This window comes from Gossypium arboreum, chromosome 6 (genome assembly GCF_025698485.1).
Source record: "Gossypium arboreum isolate Shixiya-1 chromosome 6, ASM2569848v2, whole genome shotgun sequence".
Lineage (NCBI taxonomy): Eukaryota > Viridiplantae > Streptophyta > Magnoliopsida > Malvales > Malvaceae > Gossypium > Gossypium arboreum.
The window spans coordinates 33352967-33361531 of record NC_069075.1 but is presented as its reverse complement, the minus strand read 5'-3'; the positions used below and the strand labels follow the sequence as shown (position 1 = coordinate 33361531).

At 36.7% G+C, this 8565-nt stretch overlaps 1 non-coding gene across 1 annotated transcript; it reads right to left on the bottom strand.

The window, feature by feature from the left end:
- Positions 1-5569: 5569 nt before the first annotated feature.
- On the bottom strand, positions 5570-5676 carry LOC128294332 (small nucleolar RNA R71). Its single transcript, XR_008284644.1, has one exon. It is a non-coding gene; the product is annotated as a small nucleolar RNA R71 (small nucleolar RNA).
- Positions 5677-8565: the final 2889 nt, after the last annotated feature.

Below are 8565 nucleotides of genomic sequence, written 5' to 3'. Positions count from 1 at the left end.
CAAACTTTATTTCTCTTTCAGGGGGTAGTCCGAGTAATTCCTCTTGAAACACATCTGGATACTCACATTCTATCAGCAAAGACTCAATCTTCAAATCTATTTCCTTAGTGTTGAATACAAATTCAAGATAGGCTTCATACCTTTTCCTTATAAATCTCTGAGAAACCATTGCTGTGATTACAATCGGCGGCAAACCCAATTCTCTTAAATCGACCCGTAGAATCTCATCATCCGGGCATTTCAATTTAATATGCTTACTAACACAATTTACAATCACATCATGCAGGGCTAACCAATCTGTACCCAGTATTACGTCAAACTCATCAAAAGATAACAACATAAGGTCAGCCGAAAAAAAATGACCCTGAATCGTCAAAGGAAAATTCTTACAGACTTTATCAACCAGGACTGATTTGCCTAGTGGGTTCGACACTCTAATGATGAATTCCGTAGGTTCAACGGGTATGTTCATACTAGACACCAATCTAATACAAATATATGAATGCGTCGACCCCTGGTCAATTAAAGCAATGACACTTGTATTAAAAAGAGAAAAAGTACCCGTAATAACATCAGGAGTAGAGGCTTCCTTTTGAATGCGCATTGTATATGTTCTCGCTGGGGCTCGAGCCTCTGTTTTTGCCTTCTCTTTAGCCGCAACTCAACTACCACTAGCACTTCCAGGGTACCTCGGAGGTTTACCTCAAGTAATGGAGTACTCGACTTTGGAGTCACTTCCACTTCTTTTTCATTTTGTTCTAGGCAGTCTCTGAGAAAGTAATCAAGAGAACCACATCTGAAACATGCACCACTCTTCATTCAGCACCCTCTAGAGTGAAATTTGTTACAACTTTTACACTTCAGCTTTTGGTCATCTACACTTCCCACACTAGTCACCATCGGGGAGGAAGACCTATGATTTCGTCATTTGGAGCCTCTCGCTTTACCCGAATATCCTACCGATGAAGTGGAGCGTTCATGCTGGCTCCTTGATTTCTTCGTAGGAAACGAGAGCGTCTTACCACTGGACTTCTTGCTCGAAACTCGAGCTTCTCTCTTAGCTTGCTTTCTTTCATTACTAAGCTCTTCGACCTTCTTGGCCTGATCAGCCTATGCGGCAAACTCCCGTATTTCAAAGATTCTGATCAACAACTTGATTTCCTTATTCAGACCTTCCTCAAAGCGTTTACACATTTCTGACTCAGTTTGGACCCATTCAGTTGCATACTGACTTAGCCTTACAAACTCTCTCTCGTATTCTGCTACAGTCTTATTCCCTTATTTGAGTTCCAGGAACTCATTTCACTTTGAGTCTAAGAACCTCTGACTGATGTATTTCTTTTTAAACCCTGCTTGAAAAAATTCCCAAGTAATGTTTTTCTTCAGCACCACGAAAGATACAGTCTTCCACCAATGGTATGCATATCTTTCAGGAGGGACACAACACACTTCAAGCACTCCTTAGGTGTGCACGACAATTCATCTAATACCCGTGTAGTATTCTCAAGCCAGAACTCGGCTCTTTCGGCATCATCATCAACCTTAGCTCTAAATTCTTCAGCCCCATACTTTCTAAGCTTGTCTATAATGGCTTTTCCAACTCTCGTAGGTACCATACCTCGTGGTACTTCCTCATTAGGTTGGTTAGGGGGCGGGGGAGGTCGTGGTATGTTGGGGCGATTCCTCAAGTAATCCCCAAGCCACTCGTCCATCATTTCGAAGAAGGCAGCCTTGGCCTCTTCCTGGCCTTTAGACATAGACCTTTTACTATAACTAGAAACAGTTTGTTGTACGGAAGCTAGAGCATGACTCTCGGTTCCCTCGAACTCATCTTGTGCTTGATTGGAAGACATTTACTATATTCAAAAATAATTTAAATAGTTAGGAGATGTCACACTATTAATGTTCAAATAATGGCATGTATAGTGATATCCAATACTCTCTACGGTAGTCCTAGAACCGACTAAACCATAGCTTTGATACCACTAAATGTAACACCTCTTACCCGTACTCGAAATTGGGGACAAGTACGAGGCGTTACTAGACATATATATAAGCATAAACAGAAAATACGGGTTATAAAATTTTGTTTCAACTAAAAAAAAACCCATTAACATTGTAGTGTCCCAATTTTCGGCCTACGAGGCCCTAAACAAACTTTGAGAAAGGTTTGGGACCAAACTAAAGATCTAAGGAAAACTTAGAGGTTATTACCTTGCATGCCCATGTTGAGATCATACACACACCCATGTGGATTGGGACACGCCCATGTGGTCACCCCGTGTCAAAAACTTGAGTATTCTGTCAGATTCACACGGCCAAGACACACGCCTGTGTGTCTAGCTCGTGTTCGACACTGACTAAAAATTTTAGGTACAGAGGACACACATTCATACCAAACGCCCAAGGGCGATTGGTATGTCACACACGGCCTGGACACACGCCTATGTGTCTACTCGTGTGGACCTTATTAGGCTACTTTTCAAGCCTTTGGTGTCCCTCAATTGCCCACTCTCATCTATAGCTTCTACTGATATCTAACATGCCCTAATCTCACTAAAGTTCTATCATAATTGTCAATTGCATGTAAACCTCATATCATTGGTTTTGCACATGCTAGGTTACCTTTTTTGTATTAAGGATTATAGTCTCATTAATCACAATATCGGATTTGGCTCATTTTTTAACTCATTGCCAACTGTGATCCTCCCAATTTCAAATGAATTGGTCACATTTATTGTATCCATTCATAATACACCATGTAATCATTTCAACAAGTAAAAATTGCATGATTAGTAGGATAGCAACCTACGCCAATACAGGTCATATATCAAGGCCATACACAAAATGAATGGACATAACATTCAAGCCTTTACATTGCTAAGCAAATGACACATATGACAAAATAACCCAAAAATACCTATACATGCCATTGAACAAAATAATGTATCTATGTGCCAAAGCTGGACTAGTTGATAGTGTGTTGACTCTCCAACTGTCTTCCAACCTTTACGAGTCCTCGAGCTCCGAAAGATAGGGAAAAGAGAGGGGTAAGCATTTTCATGCTTAGTAAGCTCGAATAACTGGAAAGAAAACTTACCAAGTAATTAGCATACATCCATAATAGATAAGGAAACCAACAAGTATGAAATGGCTCCCTATCACATACACTCAACCAATGAGTTAGTCACATAATAAAACACCATGTAATTTATCTTAGATGAGCTCATCATTCAACATTTCATATTGTACATGTATTTCATGTTAATCCCATTGAGTGTCTAGGAAATCTCGATGGAATATCCATTAACCGTCAATTCATAAGGATGATCATTTCAGGTGTGCACTCCCGCGAACCTCACATCTTATGGCAGGATTACCAGTCCAGGCTAAATCCCCCATATCGTAAACTCATAAGATGATGCCGGGATTGCCAGTCCAGGCTAAATCCCTTATTGCGACAAATACCTTTAATGAACTCAGATCTTAATTACCAGTCCAGGCTAAATTCAGACCTTGATCGGATTACCCGTCCGGGCTAAATCCATAATGCACATGTATTCTTTGGGAGGTTCAATAATCCAAAGAACACCCGTCCGGGCTAGATCCTTTTCATAATTGAGATCAACAGATTACCCGTCCAGGCTAAATCATTTCTGCAACACATGCAGGATCTCATTACACATGTAAAACATGGTTTATCCTTTGAATTCCCTTTTTAACCTCAACCGAAACAATTTTTCAACACATCATTATTAGGAATGCATTTCATGAAAACTTATGCTACCAATAAATGCAATCGTCAGTCATTCACAAATCATATAATTAGGCATATTAGGAATTTACTTTAAGTTATCCGAACTTACTTGGTATTTGTTTCGATGCTGTGTTTCGGTTATTCCGAAACCTTTCATTTTTCTCGACCGACCTCCAAAATTTGTTCCTCGGGGTCTATTACAACAAAATTAAATCATTAACACTCCACATTATACATTTCAAGTCTAAATTCCACTCTCAGTCCAAATAACCGTTTTTCCCTTAACCTTTCACATTTTTACGATTTAGTCCCTAGACTCGTATAATGAAATGCATGCAATTTCTACCTTACCCAAGCCTAGCCAAATGTTTTTCACTTTTATGGAAGCCCACATTTTCCACTATTTCTCATTTCTACCACATATTTTACACCTTTTGAAAAAAGGTCATTTTAGGGGTTTTTCATAAAAACCACCTAGAAAAAGATGTTTAACACTCACCCAACTTTCATATTCTTCCATAAACCATCAAAATACAAGTAACTCATGCATGGGTAAATTTTTAAACATGAACCCTAGCATGAAATATGGGTAGAAATGGAGAGAGCAAGCTACCGGAATTTCAAAAATACAAAGAACATTAAAAACGGGGCTTGGGAGCACTTACTATTGACCTTGAAAATGTTGAAAACCCTAGCTATGGTGTCCCTTCAATTTTCGGCAGCCATGGAGAAGAAAATGGCTGATTTTTGCCTCCTTTTTCCCATTTTATTTCATTAAAATGCCCAATGACCAAAATGTCCTTAAGCTCTTTCTTTAAAATTTCATCCGTGCAAGCCCATTTTTGTCCAAAAACTTAGAAATTGGGAAAAGTTCTCTCCAATACCTTCTAATTTATAATCTAAAGCAATTTCATACAAATTGCTTCTAGAATCAAAGTTTTGCAATTTATTCAATTTACTCCCTAATTTCCAATTGGACACCTTACTCAAAGAATTTCTTCATGAAACTTTAACACATGCATATTATCATATTCCATGACTTATAATAATCATAAAATAAATATTTTGATGTCATATTTGTGGTCCAAAACCACTATTCTGACTAAGCCCTATTTCGGGATGTTACATTCTAAGTTTTTGGCGCCGTTGCTGGGGACTGTGTTTTAAAAAGTCATTATTTGTGAAATTGTTAGTTTTGAATTTTGGTTTTTTTTTTTCTGTTCACTTTTAACTTAATTAATTTTTATGTGATTATTTCAGGTGTTTAAGAGTATTGACTGAATCATCGATTTACTCCCTATAGACCCTGAGATTGAACGAACTTTCTGATAGTGAAAAAGAGAAGCAAGTCAGAGAAGGACCGAAGAGATGAACTCTAAAAATTCGAATCAAGGAAACAGAGCAAACCATGCTCAAAATCCTATCCTTATTACTAATGGTAAGGATAGAGCTTTAAGACAGTATGTCGTGCTAGTGTTTAATGATCTTAATCTGGGTATTAAGAGACCCAAAATTGAGGCACAACAGTTCGAGCTGAAGCTAGTCATGCTCCAGATGCTTCAGAAAGTGGGCCAATTTAGTGGAATGCCTACCGAAGATCCTCACCTACACTTGAGACTATTTATGGAGGTGAGCGATTCTTTCAAGTTAGCTGGAGTACCCGAAGATGCATTACGATTGAAGTTGTTCCCATATTCACTAAGAGACAGAGCTCGAGCCTGGTTGAACTCATTGCCACGAAATTCAATTTCAACATGGCAAGAGTCAGTAGAAATATTCCTCATGAAGTATTTCCAGCCTAGCAAGAATGCTAAGTTAAGGAACGAGATCACTGCTTTTCAATAAATGGATGATGAGTCATTACATGAGGCATGAGACAGGTGTAAAAAATTATTATGAAAGTGCCCTCATCACTGAATCCCACATTGCATCCAACTTGAGACATTTTATAATGGTCTCAATGCTCACGTGAGGATGGTAGTGGATGCTTTTGCTAATGGTTCTCTCCTTTCTAAGTCTTAATAATGAGGCTTATGAAATCATTGAGAGGATTACCAGCAATAATTATCAATGGCCAACCAATCGAGCATCTTTAGGAAGACGGGTCACTAATGGATGTAATAGTTTTACAGCACAACCACCGAATAAATTTTACAGTATAGCCTGTGTCTATTGTGGGGAAGGACATTTTTTTGAATAATGTCCATCGAACCTAGAATCCGTGTATTACATGGGTAACTAGAACCAAAATTGAGGAAGGCAAGGACTGCAATCCAATTTCTATAACCCATCATGGCGAAATCGCCCAAAATTTTCCTAGAGTAACCAAGGGGCTGGAACCAGTAACACTTATGCCCAACCTAGACCAACCCAGCCACCTAGTTTCTCCCAACAAGTTTAGAAACCAGGTCAAGCTGAATCATCCAATAGCTTAGAGAATTTATTGAAGGCATACATGGCGAGTGTAACATTCTGAATTAGGGTCTAGTCGGAACAGTGGTTTCAAGACCATTACTTCGAAGTAGAAATAATTATTTTGAGATTATTATGAAGTCTATGATATTATTTCATGATTGTGTAAAAGTTTCATGAAGAAATTTTGTGAATAAATGTCCAATTTGAATTTTAGGACTAAATTGCAAAAGTTGCAAAATTAGAGATTCTAGAAACTTTAGGTATGAAATGGATTTAGATTAATAATTAGAGGTCCTTAAATAGAAATTTTCCCAATTTCTATTTTTATAGATAAAAATGGGCATGCATGGGTAAAATTTTAAAGAAAGGCCTTAAGGGCATTTTTGTCTTTTGGTAAATAAAAAAATTAAAAGGGAAAATAAAGTCAAAATCTATTTATCTTTCTCATGCTTGTGCCGAATTTCAAGAGTCACCATAGCTAGGGTTTCTTCAATCTTTCAAGCTTGATAGTAAGTACATCCTAGCCTTGTTTTTAATGTTCTTTATGTTTTTGAGATCTTTGAAGCATGGTCTAGCTAATTCTACCATTATTTTAAGCTAGAGTTCATGCATAAAAATTTACCCATGTGTTTCATGCATATATTTTGATGATTAATGAAGGAATATGGGAGTTTGGTGTTAAATGAATATCCTTTTCTAAGTGATTTTTCATGAAAACATCAAAAAGGACTTATTTGTAAAACATGCAAAAATTGGTGTCAAAAATGTTATTTGATGAAAAATGAGGGCTGTTATAAGAGGGAATATGAATTGGCTAGGCTTGGGTAACAAATAAATTGGACACATTTCATTTTACGAGCCTAGGGGCAAAAGTGTAAATATGTGAAAGTTTAGGGGTAAAATTATAATTTTTCCAAAGTATGATTTATGGACTGATATGAGTAATGTGATAATTAAATAAGTGAGAATTTGCTATTATAGATCAAGAAAAACAGAGTCTAGGCCTAGACTAAGGAAAGAGCAAGATCTTGGACTAAATCGAAGTAATTGTCCATTTTTTGTTCCGAGGTAAGTTTGTGTGTAATTAATATAGCATTTATTTATGAATTTAATATTTAATTTCACATAAATCGTATAATTGTTGTTGTGAACATTATTGAGGTTGTCCAACAAAAATTTGAGGTGATGAAAGCCAGTTGAACCGTAGGAATACTTAGGGTACAAGTGTCATAACATTTGGGTGATGAGATCCCATATAAGACCATATCTGGGATATAGCATTGGCATCGTTATGTACTACCACGTAAGACCATATTTGGAATATGGCATTGATATGAGATCCCATGTAACACCATGTGTGACACCCCTAATGTGACCCTAGTCGAAAAGTGGTTTCGGGACCACAAAACCGAGTCACAAAAATAATTAGATGTTATATTCTGTGCTTATTGTATGTGTGAATATTTCATGTTTGAATTTTGTTAATTGTGAGTGAATTTTATTAAATAGGACTTATGTGAAAGAATTTAGAAATGTGCTAGGCAAATGTAAGTGGCCTATTTATGCATGTTGCAAAATAATTGTACTTGCATGTCAAATTCCCCACTCTAGAGGAAGTGGTGGCCATGATGGTATGGGATACAAAAAACATGCATTTTGTGTTAATATTATAATGACTACATGGTTTTATAATAGGAAATAAGTATTAGAAAAAAAAAAGAAAAAAGAAAGCCATACATTCCCACATTGTTCTTGCCGAATGTTGGAGAAAGAAAGAAGAAATATGCTTTGAGAATTTCAGCAAGATAGCAAGCTAAAAATCCAAGGTATGTGCATTGGGTCATAGAGAAAATTGAATCAAAAATTGGTTGATCTTTGTCCTCCATTGCCGTAGCCTAAAGGGAGGAGAGGAAAGTTTGGTTGCTTTGATTTTTGGCTTAGAAGATGGCTAGAATGAGGTATGTATTGAATGATTCTTGAAAATCTATGCATGTTTGAGATGATTAGTTCAAACTCTACTCATCCCATAGATGTGTTTTGGTTTTGGTTTGATAATGGTGTTAGTGATGGTGAGTTTCGGTCATGCATTAACTGAAATTGTAAGTATGATTTATGGTATAATTTGTGTGATGGAATGGTCTTGAGAGTTGGCTTGATTAAATGGGTAAAATGCTAAGTGTTTTAAAGATGATGTAATGGTTATTTCGGTTTATGTGAAGTAAATATAGATGATGGTTATAAGCTGTTTTATGATTTGATAATGGTGATTAAATCTTGTAGTTAAGTGTTTAGATATATATATATATATATATTAATAATGAATTTAGTTATACTTGCTATGTGAGAAATGTGCAATGCTATAGGTATTTGATTATTAGATATGGTTATTTTAA